The 27417-nt window shown below is 44.4% G+C and overlaps 14 non-coding genes and 4 pseudogenes across 14 annotated transcripts; all 18 read right to left on the reverse strand.

Moving 5' to 3' along the window:
- Window positions 1-492: 492 nt before the first annotated feature.
- LOC141225971 (U2 spliceosomal RNA) lies at window positions 493-683 on the reverse strand. Its single transcript, XR_012293202.1, has one exon. It is a non-coding gene; the product is annotated as a U2 spliceosomal RNA (small nuclear RNA).
- Window positions 684-1806: 1123 nt separating this feature from the next.
- On the reverse strand, window positions 1807-1987 carry LOC141226247 (U2 spliceosomal RNA; annotated as a pseudogene).
- A 524-nt stretch (window positions 1988-2511) lies between these two features.
- Window positions 2512-2627, reverse strand: LOC141226360 (U2 spliceosomal RNA; annotated as a pseudogene).
- A 1120-nt stretch (window positions 2628-3747) lies between these two features.
- On the reverse strand, window positions 3748-3938 carry LOC141225863 (U2 spliceosomal RNA). Its single transcript, XR_012293097.1, has one exon. It is a non-coding gene; the product is annotated as a U2 spliceosomal RNA (small nuclear RNA).
- A 1119-nt stretch (window positions 3939-5057) lies between these two features.
- On the reverse strand, window positions 5058-5248 carry LOC141225864 (U2 spliceosomal RNA). Its single transcript, XR_012293098.1, has one exon. It is a non-coding gene; the product is annotated as a U2 spliceosomal RNA (small nuclear RNA).
- A 1123-nt stretch (window positions 5249-6371) lies between these two features.
- Window positions 6372-6562, reverse strand: LOC141225865 (U2 spliceosomal RNA). The gene has a single exon (XR_012293099.1). It is a non-coding gene; the product is annotated as a U2 spliceosomal RNA (small nuclear RNA).
- A 1124-nt stretch (window positions 6563-7686) lies between these two features.
- On the reverse strand, window positions 7687-7867 carry LOC141226248 (U2 spliceosomal RNA; annotated as a pseudogene).
- A 524-nt stretch (window positions 7868-8391) lies between these two features.
- On the reverse strand, window positions 8392-8507 carry LOC141226361 (U2 spliceosomal RNA; annotated as a pseudogene).
- A 1120-nt stretch (window positions 8508-9627) lies between these two features.
- Window positions 9628-9818, reverse strand: LOC141225866 (U2 spliceosomal RNA). The gene has a single exon (XR_012293100.1). It is a non-coding gene; the product is annotated as a U2 spliceosomal RNA (small nuclear RNA).
- A 1123-nt stretch (window positions 9819-10941) lies between these two features.
- Window positions 10942-11132, reverse strand: LOC141225868 (U2 spliceosomal RNA). Its single transcript, XR_012293102.1, has one exon. It is a non-coding gene; the product is annotated as a U2 spliceosomal RNA (small nuclear RNA).
- Window positions 11133-12256: 1124 nt separating this feature from the next.
- LOC141226276 (U2 spliceosomal RNA) lies at window positions 12257-12445 on the reverse strand. Its single transcript, XR_012293488.1, has one exon. It is a non-coding gene; the product is annotated as a U2 spliceosomal RNA (small nuclear RNA).
- Window positions 12446-18896: 6451 nt separating this feature from the next.
- LOC141225869 (U2 spliceosomal RNA) lies at window positions 18897-19087 on the reverse strand. The gene has a single exon (XR_012293103.1). It is a non-coding gene; the product is annotated as a U2 spliceosomal RNA (small nuclear RNA).
- A 1124-nt stretch (window positions 19088-20211) lies between these two features.
- On the reverse strand, window positions 20212-20402 carry LOC141225870 (U2 spliceosomal RNA). Its single transcript, XR_012293104.1, has one exon. It is a non-coding gene; the product is annotated as a U2 spliceosomal RNA (small nuclear RNA).
- A 1121-nt stretch (window positions 20403-21523) lies between these two features.
- LOC141225871 (U2 spliceosomal RNA) lies at window positions 21524-21714 on the reverse strand. The gene has a single exon (XR_012293105.1). It is a non-coding gene; the product is annotated as a U2 spliceosomal RNA (small nuclear RNA).
- A 1121-nt stretch (window positions 21715-22835) lies between these two features.
- LOC141225873 (U2 spliceosomal RNA) lies at window positions 22836-23026 on the reverse strand. The gene has a single exon (XR_012293106.1). It is a non-coding gene; the product is annotated as a U2 spliceosomal RNA (small nuclear RNA).
- Window positions 23027-24146: 1120 nt separating this feature from the next.
- On the reverse strand, window positions 24147-24337 carry LOC141225875 (U2 spliceosomal RNA). Its single transcript, XR_012293108.1, has one exon. It is a non-coding gene; the product is annotated as a U2 spliceosomal RNA (small nuclear RNA).
- Window positions 24338-25457: 1120 nt separating this feature from the next.
- LOC141225876 (U2 spliceosomal RNA) lies at window positions 25458-25648 on the reverse strand. The gene has a single exon (XR_012293109.1). It is a non-coding gene; the product is annotated as a U2 spliceosomal RNA (small nuclear RNA).
- Window positions 25649-26769: 1121 nt separating this feature from the next.
- On the reverse strand, window positions 26770-26960 carry LOC141225877 (U2 spliceosomal RNA). The gene has a single exon (XR_012293110.1). It is a non-coding gene; the product is annotated as a U2 spliceosomal RNA (small nuclear RNA).
- Between the last annotated feature and the right edge of the window lie 457 nt (window positions 26961-27417).

The raw sequence follows: 27417 nt of genomic DNA on the forward strand, positions 1-27417 counted from the left end.
TCAGAAAAGGCATTGTAGCAAACCAAAAAAGAAATTTTAAGCGCAGCAGAGTAACCAGCTCACATACCTGTTAGCTCAGGTGAGTTTAAAAGGCTGCTGTTGATAACAAGGGCATTTGCTAAATAGATGGTGTGTGTGCAACAATATACTGAAAGGTCAATTATATTGTGCAGCTTATCTCACCACCTGTAGTTATTTAGGTGAAAGCTCCAAAATGCTTGCCTAATATGTCTGTTTATCCAAAAGGAAGTATAGAGGGAGAGCTAGATAGATAGCATTGCATTACATTACATTACATGGCAATGCAATGCACAGTTGCTGAAGTTGAACCAAAATGAGCTTGTCATCTGGCTTCTGCAACTTTTAACATGAAAAATCCAATGAGGAGAAGAAAAGCAAAGCCAAAGAGTCCATCCCAAAATCCGACAAACAAGCAAAATGAACAAAAAGCATTGAATTCAATTCTTTCTGATTTTAGAAACTGCATTAAAGAAGGGGTGCACCGGTCCTGGAGATACTGCAATACCAGGTCAATGCGTGGAGTGGACAGAGCAAGCTCTTTTTCCATCTCCCTTTTCTAAAAATCCATTTAATATATGGTCCCCAGATAGGGGACGTATCAGATATTAAACTGATAAGAACAGATACTACACTTGATCTTAGCCAAAAGGCCGAGAAGCGATAACCAGAATTGGTTTCCGACTACGGTGCCACCCAAGGATTCTGAAAAGTCCATTTGTGGAGATGGCCACCTGGACTCCCGTTAAGAAGACATGCTGTCAACCTCTAGATCCCTCACATGCCTGCACTTTTCGGCTTGCTGCTGCTGCAATCCACGCGTTTTAGATCTGCATAACTCCACCTCTTTTAGCACAGTACCCTCAACCCCCGGCTGTTCCCACCCGCCTCAACACCGTTGGAAGGGAGGAGAACCAATTTAGGCGGGGGGGGGGGGGTGGAACGAGCAGCTGTCTACCCTTAGCAGGAGGGTTGCTGATTAATTACCTCTCCTGCTGCTGCTGCTGCTGGCTGTCCAGCAGCAGACTGAAGGTGGCTGCTGCTGTGCGCAGGTATATAAAGGCTCAGAGCCTATTATGACACGCGCAGCCAGCGTTCCATTGCCACATTCCGTCTACTGCAGGCGGGATACCTGGATGGCTGAATGTCACTGAGAAGCTCACAGAGACCGCCATAAGCAACAGTTTAAAAGAATGCCACAGACTAATCAACCAAACTTTTTGGGTTGGTTTCTCTTTTATAGTCTGCAGGCATTAAATGAAAGAAGTCAGTGTTCCAGCAGAGGGAGACAACGTTTCAGAAAAGGCATTGTAGCAAACCAAAAAAGAAATTTTAAGCGCAGCAGAGTAACCAGCTCACATACCTGTTAGCTCAGGTGAGTTTAAAAGGCTGCTGTTGATAACAAGGGCATTTGCTAAATAGATGGTGTGTGTGCAACAATATACTGAAAGGTCAATTATATTGTGCAGCTTATCTCACCACCTGTAGTTATTTAGGTGAAAGCTCCAAAATGCTTGCCTAATATGTCTGTTTATCCAAAAGGAAGTATAGAGGGAGAGCTAGATAGATAGCATTGCATTACATTACATTACATGGCAATGCAATGCACAGTTGCTGAAGTTGAACCAAAATGAGCTTGTCATCTGGCTTCTGCAACTTTTAACATGAAAAATCCAATGAGGAGAAGAAAAGCAAAGCCAAAGAGTCCATCCCAAAATCCGACAAACAAGCAAAATGAACAAAAAGCATTGAATTCAATTCTTTCTGATTTTAGAAACTGCATTAAAGAAGGGGTGCACCGGTCCTGGAGATACTGCAATACCAGGTCAATGCGTGGAGTGGACAGAGCAAGCTCTTTTTCCATCTCCCTGTTCTAAAAATCCATTTAATATATGGTCCCCAGATAGGGGACGTATCAGATATTAAACTGATAAGAACAGATTTTTGATTGAAGCTGCATCCAAGGCACTGAGAAATGTGACCGAAGTCACACCAAAACAGCGCACGAGGCGAGGATTCATGTGGACCCTTCCCGGAGGAGAGGGTCCCCAATAAACCATCCCCATCCCTCCGAGCCAGAAGGCCACAGCGAGGGTCAGGGATCTCCGATGCTCTCCCTAGCCGAAGCCGGAGAAGAGCCGTTTTCGTGCTCCCAGCTTCCATCTAGGCTGCCACCCTAGTGGAGCTGGAGCCTGTGTTGGTTTCTCAGCCCAAAGCTGACCGGACCTCCGACCGGGTTTATAAAAATTCCCCTTCCTAGCCCGGAGGCCAGGAATAGGGGGGGTTGCTCAGAAAGTATGATTGGCAAAGGTGCGGCTTGCTACGAAGCCAAGTCTTTCTGGGGTTCCCAGTCCCAGTAAGCTTGGACTCCCACCAGGGCGCCTACTCCTGGGGCACATTGCTCCAAAGCCCTCACACTTACCCAGCCTAGTGACTTCGATCCTGGAGGGCCATGTTTTCCATCAGATAACTCTATGAGCCACCTGGCGTACTAACAAGTGCACCAAACCAGTGTGTAATATGCATCAATTTACTAGGGCAGCCCAAGGACAAAACTGCCTTTTTAAAAGATACTACACTTGATCTTAGCCAAAAGGCCGAGAAGCGATAACCAGAATTGGTTTCCGACTACGGTGCCACCCAAGGATTCTGAAAAGTCCATTTGTGGAGATGGCCACCTGGACTCCCGTTAAGAAGACATGCTGTCAACCTCTAGATCCCTCACATGCCTGCACTTTTCGGCTTGCTGCTGCTGCAATCCACGCGTTTTAGATCTGCATAACTCCACCTCTTTTAGCACAGTACCCTCAACCCCCGGCTGTTCCCACCCGCCTCAACACCGTTGGAAGGGAGGAGAACCAATTAAGGCGGGGGGGGGGTGGAACGAGCAGCTGTCTACCCTTAGCAGGAGGGTTGCTGATTAATTACCTCTCCTGCTGCTGCTGCTGCTGGCTGTCCAGCAGCAGACTGAAGGTGGCTGCTGCTGTGCGCAGGTATATAAAGGCTCAGAGCCTATTATGACACGCGCAGCCAGCGTTCCATTGCCACATTCCGTCTACTGCAGGCGGGATACCTGGATGGCTGAATGTCACTGAGAAGCTCACAGAGACCGCCATAAGTAACAGTTTAAAAGAATGCCACAGACTAATCAACCAAACTTTTTGGGTTGGTTTCTCTTTTATAGTCTGCAGGCATTAAATGAAAGAAGTCAGTGTTCCAGCAGAGGGAGACAACGTTTCAGAAAAGGCATTGTAGCAAACCAAAAAAGAAATTTTAAGCGCAGCAGAGTAACCAGCTCACATACCTGTTAGCTCAGGTGAGTTTAAAAGGCTGCTGTTGATAACAAGGGCATTTGCTAAATAGATGGTGTGTGTGCAACAATATACTGAAAGGTCAATTATATTGTGCAGCTTATCTCACCACCTGTAGTTATTTAGGTGAAAGCTCCAAAATGCTTGCCTAATATGTCTGTTTATCCAAAAGGAAGTATAGAGGGAGAGCTAGATAGATAGCATTGCATTACATTACATTACATGGCAATGCAATGCACAGTTGCTGAAGTTGAACCAAAATGAGCTTGTCATCTGGCTTCTGCAACTTTTAACATGAAAAATCCAATGAGGAGAAGAAAAGCAAAGCCAAAGAGTCCATCCCAAAATCCGACAAACGAGCAAAATGAACAAAAAGCATTGAATTCAATTCTTTCTGATTTTAGAAACTGCATTAAAGAAGGGGTGCACCGGTCCTGGAGATACTGCAATACCAGGTCAATGCGTGGAGTGGACAGAGCAAGCTCTTTTTCCATCTCCCTGTTCTAAAAATCCATTTAATATATGGTCCCCAGATAGGGGACGTATCAGATATTAAACTGATAAGAACAGATACTACACTTGATCTTAGCCAAAAGGCCGAGAAGCGATAACCAGAATTGGTTTCCGACTACGGTGCCACCCAAGGATTCTGAAAAGTCCATTTGTGGAGATGGCCACCTGGACTCCCGTTAAGAAGACATGCTGTCAACCTCTAGATCCCACATGCCTGCACTTTTCGGCTTGCTGCTGCTGCAATCCACGCGTTTTAGATCTGCATAACTCCACCTCTTTTAGCACAGTACCCTCAACCCCCGGCTGTTCCCACCCGCCTCAACACCGTTGGAAGGGAGGAGAACCAATTAAGGCGGGGGGGGGGGTGGAACGAGCAGCTGTCTACCCTTAGCAGGAGGGTTGCTGATTAATTACCTCTCCTGCTGCTGCTGCTGCTGGCTGTCCAGCAGCAGACTGAAGGTGGCTGCTGCTGTGCGCAGGTATATAAAGGCTCAGAGCCTATTATGACACGGGCAGCCAGCGTTCCATTGCCACATTCCGTCTACTGCAGGCGGGATACCTGGATGGCTGAATGTCACTGAGAAGCTCACAGAGACCGCCATAAGCAACAGTTTAAAAGAATGCCACAGACTAATCAACCAAACTTTTTGGGTTGGTTTCTCTTTTATAGTCTGCAGGCATTAAATGAAAGAAGTCAGTGTTCCAGCAGAGGGAGACAACGTTTCAGAAAAGGCATTGTAGCAAACCAAAAAAGAAATTTTAAGCGCAGCAGAGTAACCAGCTCACATACCTGTTAGCTCAGGTGAGTTTAAAAGGCTGCTGTTGATAACAAGGGCATTTGCTAAATAGATGGTGTGTGTGCAACAATATACTGAAAGGTCAATTATATTGTGCAGCTTATCTCACCACCTGTAGTTATTTAGGTGAAAGCTCCAAAATGCTTGCCTAATATGTCTGTTTATCCAAAAGGAAGTATAGAGGGAGAGCTAGATAGATAGCATTGCATTACATTACATTACATTGCAATGCAATGCACAGTTGCTGAAGTTGAACCAAAATGAGCTTGTCATCTGGCTTCTGCAACTTTTAACATGAAAAATCCAATGAGGAGAAGAAAAGCAAAGCCAAAGAGTCCATCCCAAAATCCGACAAACAAGCAAAATGAACAAAAAGCATTGAATTCAATTCTTTCTGATTTTAGAAACTGCATTAAAGAAGGGGTGCACCGGTCCTGGAGATACTGCAATACCAGGTCAATGCGTGGAGTGGACAGAGCAAGCTCTTTTTCCATCTCCCTGTTCTAAAAATCCATTTAATATATGGTCCCCAGATAGGGGACGTATCAGATATTAAACTGATAAGAACAGATACTACACTTGATCTTAGCCAAAAGGCCGAGAAGCGATAACCAGAATTGGTTTCCGACTACGGTGCCACCCAAGGATTCTGAAAAGTCCATTTGTGGAGATGGCCACCTGGACTCCCGTTAAGAAGACATGCTGTCAACCTCTAGATCCCTCACATGCCTGCACTTTTCGGCTTGCTGCTGCTGCAATCCACACGTTTTAGATCTGCATAACTCCACCTCTTTTAGCACAGTACCCTCAACCCCCGGCTGTTCCCACCCGCCTCAACACCGTTGGAAGGGAGGAGAACCAATTTAGGCGGGGGGGGGGGGGTGGAACGAGCAGCTGTCTACCCTTAGCAGGAGGGTTGCTGATTAATTACCTCTCCTGCTGCTGCTGCTGCTGGCTGTCCAGCAGCAGACTGAAGGTGGCTGCTGCTGTGCGCAGGTATATAAAGGCTCAGAGCCTATTATGACACGCGCAGCCAGCGTTCCATTGCCACATTCCGTCTACTGCAGGCGGGATACCTGGATGGCTGAATGTCACTGAGAAGCTCACAGAGACCGCCATAAGCAACAGTTTAAAAGAATGCCACAGACTAATCAACCAAACTTTTTGGGTTGGTTTCTCTTTTATAGTCTGCAGGCATTAAATGAAAGAAGTCAGTGTTCCAGCAGAGGGAGACAACGTTTCAGAAAAGGCATTGTAGCAAACCAAAAAAGAAATTTTAAGCGCAGCAGAGTAACCAGCTCACATACCTGTTAGCTCAGGTGAGTTTAAAAGGCTGCTGTTGATAACAAGGGCATTTGCTAAATAGATGGTGTGTGTGCAACAATATACTGAAAGGTCAATTATATTGTGCAGCTTATCTCACCACCTGTAGTTATTTAGGTGAAAGCTCCAAAATGCTTGCCTAATATGTCTGTTTATCCAAAAGGAAGTATAGAGGGAGAGCTAGATAGATAGCATTGCATTACATTACATTACATTGCAATGCAATGCACAGTTGCTGAAGTTGAACCAAAATGAGCTTGTCATCTGGCTTCTGCAACTTTTAACATGAAAAATCCAATGAGGAGAAGAAAAGCAAAGCCAAAGAGTCCATCCCAAAATCCGACAAACAAGCAAAATGAACAAAAAGCATTGAATTCAATTCTTTCTGATTTTAGAAACTGCATTAAAGAAGGGGTGCACCGGTCCTGGAGATACTGCAATACCAGGTCAATGCGTGGAGTGGACAGAGCAAGCTCTTTTTCCATCTCCCTGTTCTAAAAATCCATTTAATATATGGTCCCCAGATAGGGGACGTATCAGATATTAAACTGATAAGAACAGATACTACACTTGATCTTAGCCAAAAGGCCGAGAAGCGATAACCAGAATTGGTTTCCGACTACGGTGCCACCCAAGGATTCTGAAAAGTCCATTTGTGGAGATGGCCACCTGGACTCCCGTTAAGAAGACATGCTGTCAACCTCTAGATCCCTCACATGCCTGCACTTTTCGGCTTGCTGCTGCTGCAATCCACGCGTTTTAGATCTGCATAACTCCACCTCTTTTAGCACAGTACCCTCAACCCCCGGCTGTTCCCACCCGCCTCAACACCGTTGGAAGGGAGGAGAACCAATTTAGGCGGGGGGGGGGGGGGTGGAACGAGCAGCTGTCTACCCTTAGCAGGAGGGTTGCTGATTAATTACCTCTCCTGCTGCTGCTGCTGCTGGCTGTCCAGCAGCAGACTGAAGGTGGCTGCTGCTGTGCGCAGGTATATAAAGGCTCAGAGCCTATTATGACACGCGCAGCCAGCGTTCCATTGCCACATTCCGTCTACTGCAGGCGGGATACCTGGATGGCTGAATGTCACTGAGAAGCTCACAGAGACCGCCATAAGCAACAGTTTAAAAGAATGCCACAGACTAATCAACCAAACTTTTTGGGTTGGTTTCTCTTTTATAGTCTGCAGGCATTAAATGAAAGAAGTCAGTGTTCCAGCAGAGGGAGACAACGTTTCAGAAAAGGCATTGTAGCAAACCAAAAAAGAAATTTTAAGCGCAGCAGAGTAACCAGCTCACATACCTGTTAGCTCAGGTGAGTTTAAAAGGCTGCTGTTGATAACAAGGGCATTTGCTAAATAGATGGTGTGTGTGCAACAATATACTGAAAGGTCAATTATATTGTGCAGCTTATCTCACCACCTGTAGTTATTTAGGTGAAAGCTCCAAAATGCTTGCCTAATATGTCTGTTTATCCAAAAGGAAGTATAGAGGGAGAGCTAGATAGATAGCATTGCATTACATTACATTACATGGCAATGCAATGCACAGTTGCTGAAGTTGAACCAAAATGAGCTTGTCATCTGGCTTCTGCAACTTTTAACATGAAAAATCCAATGAGGAGAAGAAAAGCAAAGCCAAAGAGTCCATCCCAAAATCCGACAAACAAGCAAAATGAACAAAAAGCATTGAATTCAATTCTTTCTGATTTTAGAAACTGCATTAAAGAAGGGGTGCACCGGTCCTGGAGATACTGCAATACCAGGTCAATGCGTGGAGTGGACAGAGCAAGCTCTTTTTCCATCTCCCTGTTCTAAAAATCCATTTAATATATGGTCCCCAGATAGGGGACGTATCAGATATTAAACTGATAAGAACAGATTTTTGATTGAAGCTGCATCCAAGGCACTGAAAAATGTGACCGAAGTCACACCAAAACAGCGCACGAGGCGAGGATTCATGTGGACCCTTCCCGGAGGAGAGGGTCCCCAATAAACCATCCCCATCCCTCCGAGCCAGAAGGCCACAGCGAGGGTCAGGGATCTCCGATGCTCTCCCTAGCCGAAGCCGGAGAAGAGCCGTTTTCGTGCTCCCAGCTTCCATCTAGGCTGCCACCCTAGTGGAGCTGGAGCCTGTGTTGGTTTCTCAGCCCAAAGCTGACCGGACCTCCGACCGGGTTTATAAAAATTCCCCTTCCTAGCCCGGAGGCCAGGAATAGGGGGGGTTGCTCAGAAAGTATGATTGGCAAAGGTGCGGCGTGCTACGAAGCCAAGTCTTTCTGGGGTTCCCAGTCCCAGTAAGCTTGGACTCCCACCAGGGCGCCTACTCCTGGGGCACATTGCTCCAAAGCCCTCACACTTACCCAGCCTAGTGACTTCGATCCTGGAGGGCCATGTTTTCCATCAGATAACTCTATGAGCCACCTGGCGTACTAACAAGTGCACCAAACCAGTGTGTAATATGCATCAATTTACTAGGGCAGCCCAAGGACAAAACTGCCTTTTTAAAAGATACTACACTTGATCTTAGCCAAAAGGCCGAGAAGCGATAACCAGAATTGGTTTCCGACTACGGTGCCACCCAAGGATTCTGAAAAGTCCATTTGTGGAGATGGCCACCTGGACTCCCGTTAAGAAGACATGCTGTCAACCTCTAGATCCCTCACATGCCTGCACTTTTCGGCTTGCTGCTGCTGCAATCCACGCGTTTTAGATCTGCATAACTCCACCTCTTTTAGCACAGTACCCTCAACCCCCGGCTGTTCCCACCCGCCTCAACACCGTTGGAAGGGAGGAGAACCAATTAAGGCGGGGGGGGGGTGGAACGAGCAGCTGTCTACCCTTAGCAGGAGGGTTGCTGATTAATTACCTCTCCTGCTGCTGCTGCTGCTGGCTGTCCAGCAGCAGACTGAAGGTGGCTGCTGCTGTGCGCAGGTATATAAAGGCTCAGAGCCTATTATGACACGCGCAGCCAGCGTTCCATTGCCACATTCCGTCTACTGCAGGCGGGATACCTGGATGGCTGAATGTCACTGAGAAGCTCACAGAGACCGCCATAAGCAACAGTTTAAAAGAATGCCACAGACTAATCAACCAAACTTTTTGGGTTGGTTTCTCTTTTATAGTCTGCAGGCATTAAATGAAAGAAGTCAGTGTTCCAGCAGAGGGAGACAACGTTTCAGAAAAGGCATTGTAGCAAACCAAAAAAGAAATTTTAAGCGCAGCAGAGTAACCAGCTCACATACCTGTTAGCTCAGGTGAGTTTAAAAGGCTGCTGTTGATAACAAGGGCATTTGCTAAATAGATGGTGTGTGTGCAACAATATACTGAAAGGTCAATTATATTGTGCAGCTTATCTCACCACCTGTAGTTATTTAGGTTAAAGCTCCAAAATGCTTGCCTAATATGTCTGTTTATCCAAAAGGAAGTATAGAGGGAGAGCTAGATAGATAGCATTGCATTACATTACATTACATGGCAATGCAATGCACAGTTGCTGAAGTTGAACCAAAATGAGCTTGTCATCTGGCTTCTGCAACTTTTAACATGAAAAATCCAATGAGGAGAAGAAAAGCAAAGCCAAAGAGTCCATCCCAAAATCCGACAAACAAGCAAAATGAACAAAAAGCATTGAATTCAATTCTTTCTGATTTTAGAAACTGCATTAAAGAAGGGGTGCACCGGTCCTGGAGATACTGCAATACCAGGTCAATGCGTGGAGTGGACAGAGCAAGCTCTTTTTCCATCTCCCTGTTCTAAAAATCCATTTAATATATGGTCCCCAGATAGGGGACGTATCAGATATTAAACTGATAAGAACAGATACTACACTTGATCTTAGCCAAAAGGCCGAGAAGCGATAACCAGAATTGGTTTCCGACTACGGTGCCACCCATGGATTCTGAAAAGTCCATTTGTGGAGATGGCCACCTGGACTCCCGTTAAGAAGACATGCTGTCAACCTCTAGATCCCTCACATGCCTGCACTTTTCGGCTTGCTGCTGCTGCAATCCACGCGTTTTAGATCTGCATAACTCCACCTCTTTTAGCACAGTACCCTCAACCCCCGGCTGTTCCCACCCGCCTCAACACCGTTGGAAGGGAGGAGAACCAATTAAGGCGGGGGGGGGGGGGTGGAACGAGCAGCTGTCTACCCTTAGCAGGAGGGTTGCTGATTAATTACCTCTCCTGCTGCTGCTGCTGCTGGCTGTCCAGCAGCAGACTGAAGGTGGCTGCTGCTGTGCGCAGGTATATAAAGGCTCAGAGCCTATTATGACACGCGCAGCCAGCGTTCCATTGCCACATTCCGTCTACTGCAGGCGGGATACCTGGATGGCTGAATGTCACTGAGAAGCTCACAGAGACCGCCATAAGCAACAGTTTAAAAGAATGCCACAGACTAATCAACCAAACTTTTTGGGTTGGTTTCTCTTTTATAGTCTGCAGGCATTAAATGAAAGAAGTCAGTGTTCCAGCAGAGGGAGACAACGTTTCAGAAAAGGCATTGTAGCCAACCAAAAAAGAAATTTTAAGCGCAGCAGAGTAACCAGCTCACATACCTGTTAGCTCAGGTGAGTTTAAAAGGCTGCTGTTGATAACAAGGGCATTTGCTAAATAGATGGTGTGTGTGCAACAATATACTGAAAGGTCAATTATATTGTGCAGCTTATCTCACCACCTGTAGTTATTTAGGTGAAAGCTCCAAAATGCTTGCCTAATATGTCTGTTTATCCAAAAGGAAGTATAGAGGGAGAGCTAGATAGATAGCATTGCATTACATTACATTACATGGCAATGCAATGCACAGTTGCTGAAGTTGAACCAAAATGAGCTTGTCATCTGGCTTCTGCAACTTTTAACATGAAAAATCCAATGAGGAGAAGAAAAGCAAAGCCAAAGAGTCCATTCCAAAATCCGACAAACAAGCAAAATGAACAAAAAGCATTGAATTCAATTCTTTCTGATTTTAGAAACTGCATTAAAGAAGGGGTGCACCGGTCCTGGAGATACTGCAATACCAGGTCAATGCGTGGAGTGGACAGAGCAAGCTCTTTTTCCATCTCCCTGTTCTAAAAATCCATTTAATATATGGTCCCCAGATAGGGGACGTATCAGATATTAAACTGATAAGAACAGATACTACACTTGATCTTAGCCAAAAGGCCGAGAAGCGATAACCAGAATTGGTTTCCGACTACGGTGCCACCCAAGGATTCTGAAAAGTCCATTTGTGGAGATGGCCACCTGGACTCCCGTTAAGAAGACATGCTGTCAACCTCTAGATCCCTCACATGCCTGCACTTTTCGGCTTGCTGCTGCTGCAATCCACGCGTTTTAGATCTGCATAACTCCACCTCTTTTAGCACAGTACCCTCAACCCCCGGCTGTTCCCACCCGCCTCAACACCGTTGGAAGGGAGGAGAACCAATTAAGGCGGGGGGGGGGGGGGTGGAACGAGCAGCTGTCTACCCTTAGCAGGAGGGTTGCTGATTAATTACCTCTCCTGCTGCTGCTGCTGCTGGCTGTCCAGCAGCAGACTGAAGGTGGCTGCTGCTGTGCGCAGGTATATAAAGGCTCAGAGCCTATTATGACACGCGCAGCCAGCGTTCCATTGCCACATTCCGTCTACTGCAGGCGGGATACCTGGATGGCTGAATGTCACTGAGAAGCTCACAGAGACCGCCATAAGCAACAGTTTAAAAGAATGCCACAGACTAATCAACCAAACTTTTTGGGTTGGTTTCTCTTTTATAGTCTGCAGGCATTAAATGAAAGAAGTCAGTGTTCCAGCAGAGGGAGACAACGTTTCAGAAAAGGCATTGTAGCAAACCAAAAAAGAAATTTTAAGCGCAGCAGAGTAACCAGCTCACATACCTGTTAGCTCAGGTGAGTTTAAAAGGCTGCTGTTGATAACAAGGGCATTTGCTAAATAGATGGTGTGTGTGCAACAATATACTGAAAGGTCAATTATATTGTGCAGCTTATCTCACCACCTGTAGTTATTTAGGTGAAAGCTCCAAAATGCTTGCCTAATATGTCTGTTTATCCAAAAGGAAGTATAGAGGGAGAGCTAGATAGATAGCATTGCATTACATTACATTACATGGCAATGCAATGCACAGTTGCTGAAGTTGAACCAAAATGAGCTTGTCATCTGGCTTCTGCAACTTTTAACATGAAAAATCCAATGAGGAGAAGAAAAGCAAAGCCAAAGAGTCCATCCCAAAATCCGACAAACAAGCAAAATGAACAAAAAGCATTGAATTCAATTCTTTCTGATTTTAGAAACTGCATTAAAGAAGGGGTGCACCGGTCCTGGAGATACTGCAATACCAGGTCAATGCGTGGAGTGGACAGAGCAAGCTCTTTTTCCATCTCCCTGTTCTAAAAATCCATTTAATATATGGTCCCCAGATAGGGGACGTATCAGATATTAAACTGATAAGAACAGATTTTTTTTTTGACTTGGAATGTACCCAAACATAGGTACACCCGTTTATTGGATAAAACTTAATTACAATACATTAGATATGAACATAAAATCATTACATTTTAAAATACATTCGTACATAAATTGATTTCAGTTCAATAAGGCAATAAAATTACATTAAAATACAGACAATGTGTTTAGATTGCTGTGTTCCATTCTTTTACCAGCCATTGTTTTGATAAAATTACATTTCTCTTTTTATCCAATAAATAATACATATACATTTCACTAAAAGCCAACTCTAAAACATTTTTCACAGATAAAACATCGTGTTTAAAAAGAAGGATGTTCCTGGCCTTCCATAGAGCTTCTTTGATGGTACTGATTGTCTTCCATGCGATGATCCTCTTGCTGGCGTTGGGGCACTCCACACGACCAAATAAGACAGTTTCAAAAGTAAGATCCTTAATGTTTGTCATTTTTTGAAGCAAAGGAAATATTGTAGTCCATGTTTGTCGTGCAAAGTGACAAGTCCATAAAACATGTAAAACAGTCTCATCTCCGAGGCATCTTTGTCTTGGACATCTGGCAGTTCTCACGAGTCCTCTTCGGTGTTGGAATGCCCGACATGGAAGACAATCATGCACACAGCTCCAGGCCAGGTCCTTCTGGGAATTAAAAAGATAGGGTTCATTAATAACTTTCCATATGTCAGTACATTTATTATCATTAAAATTCCCAATCTGTACAATTGATTCCTTTTGTTTGAAACCATTTAAAATCATTTTGCTATCTCTTAAGTCTTCTGCACTTTTCCCTTTTAAGTCATACGTGTTTACAATAGTTCCTAAAATCTTATAGCTTTCTGGTGTATTAAGAGCATATGGGGAACTTAAAACTGTTTCAAACCATCCATGACGTTTCATAAAATAACCTGTGTTAAAACGGATAAAATATGACCAATAACTATTTTTCGACAGTGCATTAAAACATAAAACAAAAAATCTTATTAAAACAAAAGCTCTAAAATCGGGGAAATCTTTACCGCCTTTCTCTTTAGGCTTGACCACTAACTCTCTTTTCAATTTCTCCATCTTGGAGCTCCAGAAAAAAGTGAAGCAAGCTTTGATTATTTTCGTAAAGGTATGTGTGGGGGGGGGAACACCAAACTTAAGTACAATAACAAAGGCACAATTACCATTTTTATAACTAGTACCTTCCCTTCCATTGTTAATTTCCTCAACCTCCACATACATAGTTTTTGATTTACCTTTTGTGCCACAAGATCCCAGCTTTCTTTACCTTTGTTTGTTTCGTTAAAAATCACACCTAGAATCTTTACAGAGTCACATTCAGGAACCGGTACATCATTTAAAATCATATTCCCCACATTTAAAATACAGCTTTTATTAAAATTTACTTTAAAACCAGATCCACCACAGAAGTATTCCACTTGCCGTAGTGTTTTCCGGATAGACAGGGCATCTTTACATGTTATGGCTACTTCATCCATATATCCAGTAACTTTTGCTTCTAGCCCTCCCCCACCTGGCAAATGGACGCCTCGGATTTGCTTGTCTCTCCTTAAGACACTGAGTAGGGGTTCAAGGGCACAAATAAATAACAAGGGGGACAGAGGGCAACCTTGTTTTACACCAGAATTTAAAAACACATCACTTGTCTTAAAACCATTTACTAAAACCTTACTAGTGCAACCATGATAAAATGCTTTGAGAGAGCATAAAAAACCTTCTGGTATACCCATTTTAGCTAAAACATTAAAAAGGAATTGGTGTGACACTCTATCAAATGCTTTTTCAAAGTCGAGAGACAGGACCGCCAGCTTATTTCCCCTCGACTTTGTGTCATCTATTACATCTTTGATTAGATTCAAATTTTCCCAAACACTCCTTCCTGGTATGCCACACACTTGGTTTGGGTGGATTATGTTACCTATTACCTTTTTAAGTCTATTTGCACAAATTTTTGCCATTATTTTGTAATCACAATTTAGAAGGGTGATAGGTCTCCAATTTCTTAGTTGCGTTTTGTCTTCCTTTTTGTATATAAGGGAGACCTCACCTTTCTTCCAGGAGTTTGGTAGGGTTTTTGTATTAAAAACCTCACTAAAAACATAAAATAAATCCTCCTGTAAAATATCATAAAAAACCTTATAAAATTCTATGGGTATACCATCAGGCCCCGGTACTTTACCAGACTTAAAGCTTCTTATGGTCTCAGATATCTCATCTTCAGTTAGACTCTGTAATAAAACATCTTGTGAGACAGGGTCTAAAACAGTTGTAATTTCATCCAAAGTACTTTTCATAAAATGGTCATCAACAGATTTTGTGTTAAAAAGCTCGGAATAAAATTCATGCACTTTAGCTAAAATACCCTCTATGTCTTGTTTACCTTCCATTGATTCAATAAAAACACGATTTTTCACCATACATTTAAAAAAATATCGTGAACAGGTTTCATTATTTTCAACATGTTGGACCTTTGCATGGAAAATTAACTCTTTACCTCTCTGTTCCAAGGTATGCTGAATTTCACTTTTTAAGTCACTAATTTGTTTATCTACTTCAATCTCATGGCTCTTCAATTTATATAAGGTCTCCAATCTAGTGTTGAGTTGCCAATAAAATTCTCTTTTCTCTCTAGCTTTCTGGACCCCAACCTTCATAAAAAAATCTCTTATGTTCTTTTTCATCTTTTCCCACCACCTACTTATAGGGATATGGGGGTCTCTTATTCTTTTAAAATGTAAATAAAATTCAGTAAAATCAGATAAAACTTGGGGGTCTTCTAAAAGGGAAATGTTTAACTTCCAGGTACCTTTTCCTTTTTTCTTAAAATCATTACATTTCACATAAAAGGATAAAAGTTTGTGATCAGAAAAAACATTAGATAAAAGCTCACATTTAAAAGGCAATACATTTTTAGAGCAGAAAATAAAATCAATCCTGGAGCTACAATTCACGTTGCTCCAGGTTACCCATTCCTCTGCAGGCAAGTCTTTATTACACTCCTTAAAAACATCTGTTAAATTAAAATCTTGTATGACATTTTTTAACATAAAAGACGTTTTATCATAATTCCTACTTGTGGAGCTTGAGAACCTTTTTTCTCCACCTAAAATGCAGTTAAAATCTCCTGATAAAATAAGAGGGACAGAATCATTAATAAATAAGGGTAACATATTCAACATATCAGCTCTTTCTTGCTTATCTGTGGCTCCATAAAAGTTTAAAAATTGCCATTTAAAACCATCAATAAAAGCTTTTACTAATAAAATTCTACCTGGTAAAACCTCTTGAACAGAGTCAATAAAAACATTCCCTTTAAAAAGAATGGCGACCCCTGCTGACCTGGACCCGTTTGATCCTGACCATACTGAGGGTCCATGTGCCCAATCAGTCTCATATTCTGTATAATTTAAACTGTGTGGGATGCAGCATTCCTGTAAAAAGAAAACTGTAGCTGTTAGAGAGGATAAAAAATCAAAGAGAGCAACTCTTCTGGTCTTAGTTTTCAACCCTCTAGCGTTAAGAGAAAAACCACTAATCCCTGCCATAAGAGAAAAAAAGGAAATTTAGCATTCTTTCAAACTCTTACCTCAGCTGGTTTATATTTCTATTCCAGGAGATGAGGGATCATTGATCGTCAACAGAGAGCCCGTCACGGAGGACTCCTCATCTGTTAGTGTCCCAGACCGTAGACCTCCCAGGATATACTCTTGTTCCATTCTGTCCAACTCTGCTTGGTCGTATTGCCTGCCTCTTTGCTCACGAACCCCCATTTGGACCCCTATCGAGGCACCATCTGGGGGAATCGTATCGAGCACATGCGTCTCAGACGTTGACCACTTATTTTCAGGAGTTTCCAGGATCACTGAGTCAGCCATCTCCATCTCCCCCTCCATTTCTGAAGGGGGTGGGACATTGGCAACCTCCTCACCCTGTAAAGGCACCGTTTGAGGTTTCCCACTTCCATCCGGGGGTTCCGGTGGGGGTACTTCCTTAGGTGCCCTATCCACTCCGTGCAACCTGCGTTTTTTTGGCCCAGACTGTTCGCGCCCTTGAGTATTCCCAGGAGGATTCGAAGGTGAGGATTGGCCTGTAGCACCCACCCTCGGTCCCTCCGCAGGGGTTTCTGTTTGTGGGTTACCACGCCGTTCCCTCTTTTGCTTCGAGTTTCCAACAGTACACCATGGCTCACCATCCTCGGTCGGTATTTCCATACTCTCCCCCTCATTCTCCTCCGCGGGTTTGTCCGAACCAGCCGAGGGTTGGTCAGGGGGTGAGGGCTTTTCTGGTTCAGGGGGTGAAGGTCTCTCTGTTTGCCCAGCTTGAGCTCTCTTTGAGGTATTCCTAAAAGGACAATGAGAAAAAGCATGACCTCTGGAAACACAGTTGCTACAAAAAATTCCAGTTGTACAATTTTCAGTTTTATGGTCTTTGCTCCCACAGGCTACACAAGTAATGTCACAGTTAGAATGGCCGTATTTTTTGCATTTCCTACAGAATGCTGGCATCCCATTAAAAAAGAGGTCACCATTCGTGTTTCCAATTCTAAAACGTGCTGGGGGAAGTCTTATACCCCCCGGACTTGAAGGGTCCTTAATACATGTCACCGTAAATTTCCACTTACACGCCCAAACTCCGCACTCATTCATAACTATTCCATGGCTTACCACTTTGCTGAAATAATTGGATAAAAATGAAATAACATCGCTTTCTTTTGTATAAGGAGAGTAAATTTTAACAATTACAGTTTTTATCACATCTAATTCATGTTCGACAATTTTAACACCTTTAAAGATTGGCTTTCTCTGGTAAATTATATCAGGATCATTCATTTTACGGCAAAAATCTTGGTGGATACCTTTTTCAGTGAATGTGACATCGTATACACCACGCTTCGGGTAGTCTTGGATTGCCAGGATCTCGGATTTCTGGATTGAAAAAAATTTCACAAGAAGATCATCCACAATAAAACGTAAACCTCTGTTATCTTTACCTCCCTCATGGAAGTAAAACCGCACCGTATGCCGTAACCGGGCATAGGTCGGAATTTCACCTGGATCTGAATCCATGGTGAAACAAGGATTTCCGCAACAGGAAAACGGGGATTTCTGCAACCAATAATGGGGGATTTCCGCAACTAAGGAGTCGCTGAACAATCCTAGGACTGTACAGCTGGGATCGCAACCCGTTGCCCAGGGACTAAGCCCACCTCCTTATAGCAGCAAGGGCCTAAGCCCCACTACAAGAGTGGGACCCGAACCCAAGGCCAAGAGGCGGGGTACCCCAGGCACCTTCCAACTACAACCAATGCCAGTAAAACCAACACTAGATCTCAGCCAAAAGGCCGAGAAGCGATAACCAGAATTGGTTTCCGACTACGGTGCCACCCAAGGATTCTGAAAAGTCCATTTGTGGAGATGGCCACCTGGACTCCCGTTAAGAAGACATGCTGTCAACCTCTAGATCCCTCACATGCCTGCACTTTTCGGCTTGCTGCTGCTGCAATCCACGCGTTTTAGATCTGCATAACTCCACCTCTTTTAGCACAGTACCCTCAACCCCCGGCTGTTCCCACCCGCCTCAACACCGTTGGAAGGGAGGAGAACCAATTAAGGCGGGGGGGGGGGTGGAACGAGCAGCTGTCTACCCTTAGCAGGAGGGTTGCTGATTAATTACCTCTCCTGCTGCTGCTGCTGCTGGCTGTCCAGCAGCAGACTGAAGGTGGCTGCTGCTGTGCGCAGGTATATAAAGGCTCAGAGCCTATTATGACACGCGCAGCCAGCGTTCCATTGCCACATTCCGTCTACTGCAGGCGGGATACCTGGATGGCTGAATGTCACTGAGAAGCTCACAGAGACCGCCATAAGCAACAGTTTAAAAGAATGCCACAGACTAATCAACCAAACTTTTTGGGTTGGTTTCTCTTTTATAGTCTGCAGGCATTAAATGAAAGAAGTCAGTGTTCCAGCAGAGGGAGACAACGTTTCAGAAAAGGCATTGTAGCAAACCAAAAAAGAAATTTTAAGCGCAGCAGAGTAACCAGCTCACATACCTGTTAGCTCAGGTGAGTTTAAAAGGCTGCTGTTGATAACAAGGGCATTTGCTAAATAGATGGTGTGTGTGCAACAATATACTGAAAGGTCAATTATATTGTGCAGCTTATCTCACCACCTGTAGTTATTTAGGTTAAAGCTCCAAAATGCTTGCCTAATATGTCTGTTTATCCAAAAGGAAGTATAGAGGGAGAGCTAGATAGATAGCATTGGATTACATTACATTACATGGCAATGCAATGCACAGTTGCTGAAGTTGAACCAAAATGAGCTTGTCATCTGGCTTCTGCAACTTTTAACATGAAAAATCCAATGAGGAGAAGAAAAGCAAAGCCAAAGAGTCCATCCCAAAATCCGACAAACAAGCAAAATGAACAAAAAGCATTGAATTCAATTCTTTCTGATTTTAGAAACTGCATTAAAGAAGGGGTGCACCGGTCCTGGAGATACTGCAATACCAGGTCAATGCGTGGAGTGGACAGAGCAAGCTCTTTTTCCATCTCCCTGTTCTAAAAATCCATTTAATATATGGTCCCCAGATAGGGGACGTATCAGATATTAAACTGATAAGAACAGATACTACACTTGATCTTAGCCAAAAGGCCGAGAAGCGATAACCAGAATTGGTTTCCGACTACGGTGCCACCCATGGATTCTGAAAAGTCCATTTGTGGAGATGGCCACCTGGACTCCCGTTAAGAAGACATGCTGTCAACCTCTAGATCCCTCACATGCCTGCACTTTTCGGCTTGCTGCTGCTGCAATCCACGCGTTTTAGATCTGCATAACTCCACCTCTTTTAGCACAGTACCCTCAACCCCCGGCTGTTCCCACCCGCCTCAACACCGTTGGAAGGGAGGAGAACCAATTAAGGCGGGGGGGGGGGGGGTGGAACGAGCAGCTGTCTACCCTTAGCAGGAGGGTTGCTGATTAATTACCTCTCCTGCTGCTGCTGCTGCTGGCTGTCCAGCAGCAGACTGAAGGTGGCTGCTGCTGTGCGCAGGTATATAAAGGCTCAGAGCCTATTATGACACGTGCAGCCAGCGTTCCATTGCCACATTCCGTCTACTGCAGGCGGGATACCTGGATGGCTGAATGTCACTGAGAAGCTCACAGAGACCGCCATAAGCAACAGTTTAAAAGAATGCCACAGACTAATCAACCAAACTTTTTGGGTTGGTTTCTCTTTTATAGTCTGCAGGCATTAAATGAAAGAAGTCAGTGTTCCAGCAGAGGGAGACAACGTTTCAGAAAAGGCATTGTAGCAAACCAAAAAAGAAATTTTAAGCGCAGCAGAGTAACCAGCTCTCATACCTGTTAGCTCAGGTGAGTTTAAAAGGCTGCTGTTGATAACAAGGGCATTTGCTAAATAGATGGTGTGTGTGCAACAATATACTGAAAGGTCAATTATATTGTGCAGCTTATCTCACCACCTGTAGTTATTTAGGTGAAAGCTCCAAAATGCTTGCCTAATATGTCTGTTTATCCAAAAGGAAGTATAGAGGGAGAGCTAGATAGATAGCATTGCATTACATTACATTACATGGCAATGCAATGCACAGTTGCTGAAGTTGAACCAAAATGAGCTTGTCATCTGGCTTCTGCAACTTTTAACATGAAAAATCCAATGAGGAGAAGAAAAGCAAAGCCAAAGAGTCCATCCCAAAATCCGACAAACAAGCAAAATGAACAAAAAGCATTGAATTCAATTCTTTCTGATTTTAGAAACTGCATTAAAGAAGGGGTGCACCGGTCCTGGAGATACTGCAATACCAGGTCAATGCGTGGAGTGGACAGAGCAAGCTCTTTTTCCATCTCCCTGTTCTAAAAATCCATTTAATATATGGTCCCCAGATAGGGGACGTATCAGATATTAAACTGATAAGAACAGATACTACACTTGATCTTAGCCAAAAGGCCGAGAAGCGATAACCAGAATTGGTTTCCGACTACGGTGCCACCCAAGGATTCTGAAAAGTCCATTTGTGGAGATGGCCACCTGGACTCCCGTTAAGAAGACATGCTGTCAACCTCTAGATCCCTCACATGCCTGCACTTTTCGGCTTGCTGCTGCTGCAATCCACGCGTTTTAGATCTGCATAACTCCACCTCTTTTAGCACAGTACCCTCAACCCCCGGCTGTTCCCACCCGCCTCAACACCGTTGGAAGGGAGGAGAACCAATTAAGGCGGGGGGGGGGGTGGAACGAGCAGCTGTCTACCCTTAGCAGGAGGGTTGCTGATTAATTACCTCTCCTGCTGCTGCTGCTGCTGGCTGTCCAGCAGCAGACTGAAGGTGGCTGCTGCTGTGCGCAGGTATATAAAGGCTCAGAGCCTATTATGACACGCGCAGCCAGCGTTCCATTGCCACATTCCGTCTACTGCAGGCGGGATACCTGGATGGCTGAATGTCACTGAGAAGCTCACAGAGACCGCCATAAGCAACAGTTTAAAAGAATGCCACAGACTAATCAACCAAACTTTTTGGGTTGGTTTCTCTTTTATAGTCTGCAGGCATTAAATGAAAGAAGTCAGTGTTCCAGCAGAGGGAGACAACTTTTCAGAAAAGGCATTGTAGCAAACCAAAAAAGAAATTTTAAGCGCAGCAGAGTAACCAGCTCACATACCTGTTAGCTCAGGTGAGTTTAAAAGGCTGCTGTTGATAACAAGGGCATTTGCTAAATAGATGGTGTGTGTGCAACAATATACTGAAAGGTCAATTATATTGTGCAGCTTATCTCACCACCTGTAGTTATTTAGGTGAAAGCTCCAAAATGCTTGCCTAATATGTCTGTTTATCCAAAAGGAAGTATAGAGGGAGAGCTAGATAGATAGCATTGCATTACATTACATTACATGGCAATGCAATGCACAGTTGCTGAAGTTGAACCAAAATGAGCTTGTCATCTGGCTTCTGCAACTTTTAACATGAAAAATCCAATGAGGAGAAGAAAAGCAAAGCCAAAGAGTCCATCCCAAAATCCGACAAACAAGCAAAATGAACAAAAAGCATTGAATTCAATTCTTTCTGATTTTAGAAACTGCATTAAAGAAGGGGTGCACCGGTCCTGGAGATACTGCAATACCAGGTCAATGCGTGGAGTGGACAGAGCAAGCTCTTTTTCCATCTCCCTGTTCTAAAAATCCATTTAATATATGGTCCCCAGATAGGGGACGTATCAGATATTAAACTGATAAGAACAGATACTACACTTGATCTTAGCCAAAAGGCCGAGAAGCGATAACCAGAATTCGTTTCCGACTACGGTGCCACCCAAGGATTCTGAAAAGTCCATTTGTGGAGATGGCCACCTGGACTCCCGTTAAGAAGACATGCTGTCAACCTCTAGATCCCTCACATGCCTGCACTTTTCGGCTTGCTGCTGCTGCAATCCACGCGTTTTAGATCTGCATAACTCCACCTCTTTTAGCACAGTACCCTCAACCCCCGGCTGTTCCCACCCGCCTCAACACCGTTGGAAGGGAGGAGAACCAATTAAGGCGGGGGGGGGGGTGGAACGAGCAGCTGTCTACCCTTAGCAGGAGGGTTGCTGATTAATTACCTCTCCTGCTGCTGCTGCTGCTGGCTGTCCAGCAGCAGACTGAAGGTGGCTGCTGCTGTGCGCAGGTATATAAAGGCTCAGAGCCTATTATGACACGTGCAGCCAGCGTTCCATTGCCACATTCCGTCTACTGCAGGCGGGATACCTGGATGGCTGAATGTCACTGAGAAGCTCACAGAGACCGCCATAAGCAACAGTTTAAAAGAATGCCACAGACTAATCAACCAAACTTTTTGGGTTGGTTTCTCTTTTATAGTCTGCAGGCATTAAATGAAAGAAGTCAGTGTTCCAGCAGAGGGAGACAACGTTTCAGAAAAGGCATTGTAGCAAACCAAAAAAGAAATTTTAAGCGCAGCAGAGTAACCAGCTCACATACCTGTTAGCTCAGGTGAGTTTAAAAGGCTGCTGTTGATAACAAGGGCATTTGCTAAATAGATGGTGTGTGTGCAACAATATACTGAAAGGTCAATTATATTGTGCAGCTTATCTCACCACCTGTAGTTATTTAGGTGAAAGCTCCAAAATGCTTGCCTAATATGTCTGTTTATCCAAAAGGAAGTATAGAGGGAGAGCTAGATAGATAGCATTGCATTACATTAAATTACATGGCAATGCAATGCACAGTTGCTGAAGTTGAACCAAAATGAGCTTGTCATCTGGCTTCTGCAACTTTTAACATGAAAAATCCAATGAGGAGAAGAAAAGCAAAGCCAAAGAGTCCATCCCAAAATCCGACAAACAAGCAAAATGAACAAAAAGCATTGAATTCAATTCTTTCTGATTTTAGAAACTGCATTAAAGAAGGGGTGCACCGGTCCTGGAGATACTGCAATACCAGGTCAATGCGTGGAGTGGACAGAGCAAGCTCTTTTTCCATCTCCCTGTTCTAAAAATCCATTTAATATATGGTCCCCAGATAGGGGACGTATCAGATATTAAACTGATAAGAACAGATACTACACTTGATCTTAGCCAAAAGGCCGAGAAGCGATAACCAGAATTGGTTTCCGACTACGGTGCCACCCAAGGATTCTGAAAAGTCCATTTGTGGAGATGGCCACCTGGACTCCCGTTAAGAAGACATGCTGTCAACCTCTAGATCCCTCACATGCCTGCACTTTTCGGCTTGCTGCTGCTGCAATCCACGCGTTTTAGATCTGCATAACTCCACCTCTTTTAGCACAGTACCCTCAACCCCCGGCTGTTCCCACCCGCCTCAACACCGTTGGAAGGGAGGAGAACCAATTAAGGCGGGGGGGGGGTGGAACGAGCAGCTGTCTACCCTTAGCAGGAGGGTTGCTGATTAATTACCTCTCCTGCTGCTGCTGCTGCTGGCTGTCCAGCAGCAGACTGAAGGTGGCTGCTGCTGTGCGCAGGTATATAAAGGCTCAGAGCCTATTATGACACGCGCAGCCAGCGTTCCATTGCCACATTCCGTCTACTGCAGGCGGGATACCTGGATGGCTGAATGTCACTGAGAAGCTCACAGAGACCGCCATAAGCAACAGTTTAAAAGAATGCCACAGACTAATCAACCAAACTTTTTGGGTTGGTTTCTCTTTTATAGTCTGCAGGCATTAAATGAAAGAAGTCAGTGTTCCAGCAGAGGGAGACAACGTTTCAGAAAAGGCATTGTAGCAAACCAAAAAAGAAATTTTAAGCGCAGCAGAGTAACCAGCTCACATACCTGTTAGCTCAGGTGAGTTTAAAAGGCTGCTGTTGATAACAAGGGCATTTGCTAAATAGATGGTGTGTGTGCAACAATATACTGAAAGGTCAATTATATTGTGCAGCTTATCTCACCACCTGTAGTTATTTAGGTGAAAGCTCCAAAATGCTTGCCTAATATGTCTGTTTATCCAAAAGGAAGTATAGAGGGAGAGCTAGATAGATAGCATTGCATTACATTACATTACATGGCAATGCAATGCACAGTTGCTGAAGTTGAACCAAAATGAGCTTGTCATCTGGCTTCTGCAACTTTTAACATGAAAAATCCAATGAGGAGAAGAAAAGCAAAGCCAAAGAGTCCATCCCAAAATCCGACAAACAAGCAAAATGAACAAAAAGCATTGAATTCAATTCTTTCTGATTTTAGAAACTGCATTAAAGAAGGGGTGCACCGGTCCTGGAGATACTGCAATACCAGGTCAATGCGTGGAGTGGACAGAGCAAGCTCTTTTTCCATCTCCCTGTTCTAAAAATCCATTTAATATATGGTCCCCAGATAGGGGACGTATCAGATATTAAACTGATAAGAACAGATACTACACTTGATCTTAGCCAAAAGGCCGAGAAGCGATAACCAGAATTGGTTTCCGACTACGGTGCCACCCAAGGATTCTGAAAAGTCCATTTGTGGAGATGGCCACCTGGACTCCCGTTAAGAAGACATGCTGTCAACCTCTAGATCCCTCACATGCCTGCACTTTTCGGCTTGCTGCTGCTGCAATCCACGCGTTTTAGATCTGCATAACTCCACCTCTTTTAGCACAGTACCCTCAACCCCCGGCTGTTCCCACCCGCCTCAACACCGTTGGAAGGGAGGAGAACCAATTAAGGCGGGGGGGGGGTGGAACGAGCAGCTGTCTACCCTTAGCAGGAGGGTTGCTGATTAATTACCTCTCCTGCTGCTGCTGCTGCTGGCTGTCCAGCAGCAGACTGAAGGTGGCTGCTGCTGTGCGCAGGTATATAAAGGCTCAGAGCCTATTATGACACGCGCAGCTAGCGTTCTATTGCCACATTCCGTCTACTGCAGGCGGGATACCTGGATGGCTGAATGTCACTGAGAAGCTCACAGAGACCGCCATAAGCAACAGTTTAAAAGAATGCCACAGACTAATCAACCAAACTTTTTGGGTTGGTTTCTCTTTTATAGTCTGCAGGCATTAAATGAAAGAAGTCAGTGTTCCAGCAGAGGGAGACAACGTTTCAGAAAAGGCATTGTAGCAAACCAAAAAAGAAATTTTAAGCGCAGCAGAGTAACCAGCTCACATACCTGTTAGCTCAGGTGAGTTTAAAAGGCTGCTGTTGATAACAAGGGCATTTGCTAAATAGATGGTGTGTGTGCAACAATATACTGAAAGGTCAATTATATTGTGCAGCTTATCTCACCACCTGTAGTTATTTAGGTGAAAGCTCCAAAATGCTTGCCTAATATGTCTGTTTATCCAAAAGGAAGTATAGAGGGAGAGCTAGATAGATAGCATTGCATTACATTACATTACATGGCAATGCAATGCACAGTTGCTGAAGTTGAACCAAAATGAGCTTGTCATCTGGCTTCTGCAACTTTTAACATGAAAAATCCAATGAGGAGAAGAAAAGCAAAGCCAAAGAGTCCATCCCAAAATCCGACAAACAAGCAAAATGAACAAAAAGCATTGAATTCAATTCTTTCTGATTTTAGAAACTGCATTAAAGAAGGGGTGCACCGGTCCTGGAGATACTGCAATACCAGGTCAATGCGTGGAGTGGACAGAGCAAGCTCTTTTTCCATCTCCCTGTTCTAAAAATCCATTTAATATATGGTCCCCAGATAGGGGACGTATCAGATATTAAACTGATAAGAACAGATACTACACTTGATCTTAGCCAAAAGGCCGAGAAGCGATAACCAGAATTGGTTTCCGACTACGGTGCCACCCAAGGATTCTGAAAAGTCCATTTGTGGAGATGGCCACCTGGACTCCGGTTAAGAAGACATGCTGTCAACCTCTAGATCCCTCACATGCCTGCACTTTTCGGCTTGCTGCTGCTGCAATCCACGCGTTTTAGATCTGCATAACTCCACCTCTTTTAGCACAGTACCCTCAACCCCCGGCTGTTCCCACCCGCCTCAACACCATTGGAAGGGAGGAGAACCAATTAAGGCGGGGGGGGGGGTGGAACGAGCAGCTGTCTACCCTTAGCAGGAGGGTTGCTGATTAATTACCTCTCCTGCTGCTGCTGCTGCTGGCTGTCCAGCAGCAGACTGAAGGTGGCTGCTGCTGTGCGCAGGTATATAAAGGCTCAGAGCCTATTATGACACGCGCAGCCAGCGTTCCATTGCCACATTCCGTCTACTGCAGGCGGGATACCTGGATGGCTGAATGTCACTGAGAAGCTCACAGAGACCGCCATAAGCAACAGTTTAAAAGAATGCCACAGACTAATCAACCAAACTTTTTGGGTTGGTTTCTCTTTTATAGTCTGCAGGCATTAAATGAAAGAAGTCAGTGTTCCAGCAGAGGGAGACAACGTTTCAGAAAAGGCATTGTAGCAAACCAAAAAAGAAATTTTAAGCGCAGCAGAGTAACCAGCTCACATACCTGTTAGCTCAGGTGAGTTTAAAAGGCTGCTGTTGATAACAAGGGCATTTGCTAAATAGATGGTGTGTGTGCAACAATATACTGAAAGGTCAATTATATTGTGCAGCTTATCTCACCACCTGTAGTTATTTAGGTGAAAGCTCCAAAATGCTTGCCTAATATGTCTGTTTATCCAAAAGGAAGTATAGAGGGAGAGCTAGATAGATAGCATTGCATTACATTACATTACATGGCAATGCAATGCACAGTTGCTGAAGTTGAACCAAAATGAGCTTGTCATCTGGCTTCTGCAACTTTTAACATGAAAAATCCAATGAGGAGAAGAAAAGCAAAGCCAAAGAGTCCATCCCAAAATCCGACAAACAAGCAAAATGAACAAAAAGCATTGAATTCAATTCTTTCTGATTTTAGAAACTGCATTAAAGAAGGGGTGCACCGGTCCTGGAGATACTGCAATACCAGGTCAATGCGTGGAGTGGACAGAGCAAGCTCTTTTTCCATCTCCCTGTTCTAAAAATCCATTTAATATATGGTCCCCAGATAGGGGACGTATCAGATATTAAACTGATAAGAACAGATACTACACTTGATCTTAGCCAAAAGGCCGAGAAGCGATAACCAGAATTGGTTTCCGACTACGGTGCCACCCAAGGATTCTGAAAAGTCCATTTGTGGAGATGGCCACCTGGACTCCCGTTAAGAAGACATGCTGTCAACCTCTAGATCCCTCACATGCCTGCACTTTTCGGCTTGCTGCTGCTGCAATCCACGCGTTTTAGATCTGCATAACTCCACCTCTTTTAGCACAGTACCCTCAACCCCCGGCTGTTCCCACCCGCCTCAACACCGTTGGAAGGGAGGAGAACCAATTAAGGCGGGGGGGGGGTGGAACGAGCAGCTGTCTACCCTTAGCAGGAGGGTTGCTGATTAATTACCTCTCCTGCTGCTGCTGCTGCTGGCTGTCCAGCAGCAGACTGAAGGTGGCTGCTGCTGTGCGCAGGTATATAAAGGCTCAGAGCCTATTATGACACGCGCAGCCAGCGTTCCATTGCCACATTCCGTCTACTGCAGGC

The sequence above is a fragment of the Phyllobates terribilis genome, unplaced genomic scaffold (assembly GCF_046119375.1).
Source record: "Phyllobates terribilis strain yellow unplaced genomic scaffold, ASM4611937v1 Scaffold_414__1_contigs__length_1644244, whole genome shotgun sequence".
In the NCBI taxonomy this organism is placed as follows: Eukaryota; Metazoa; Chordata; class Amphibia; order Anura; family Dendrobatidae; genus Phyllobates; species Phyllobates terribilis.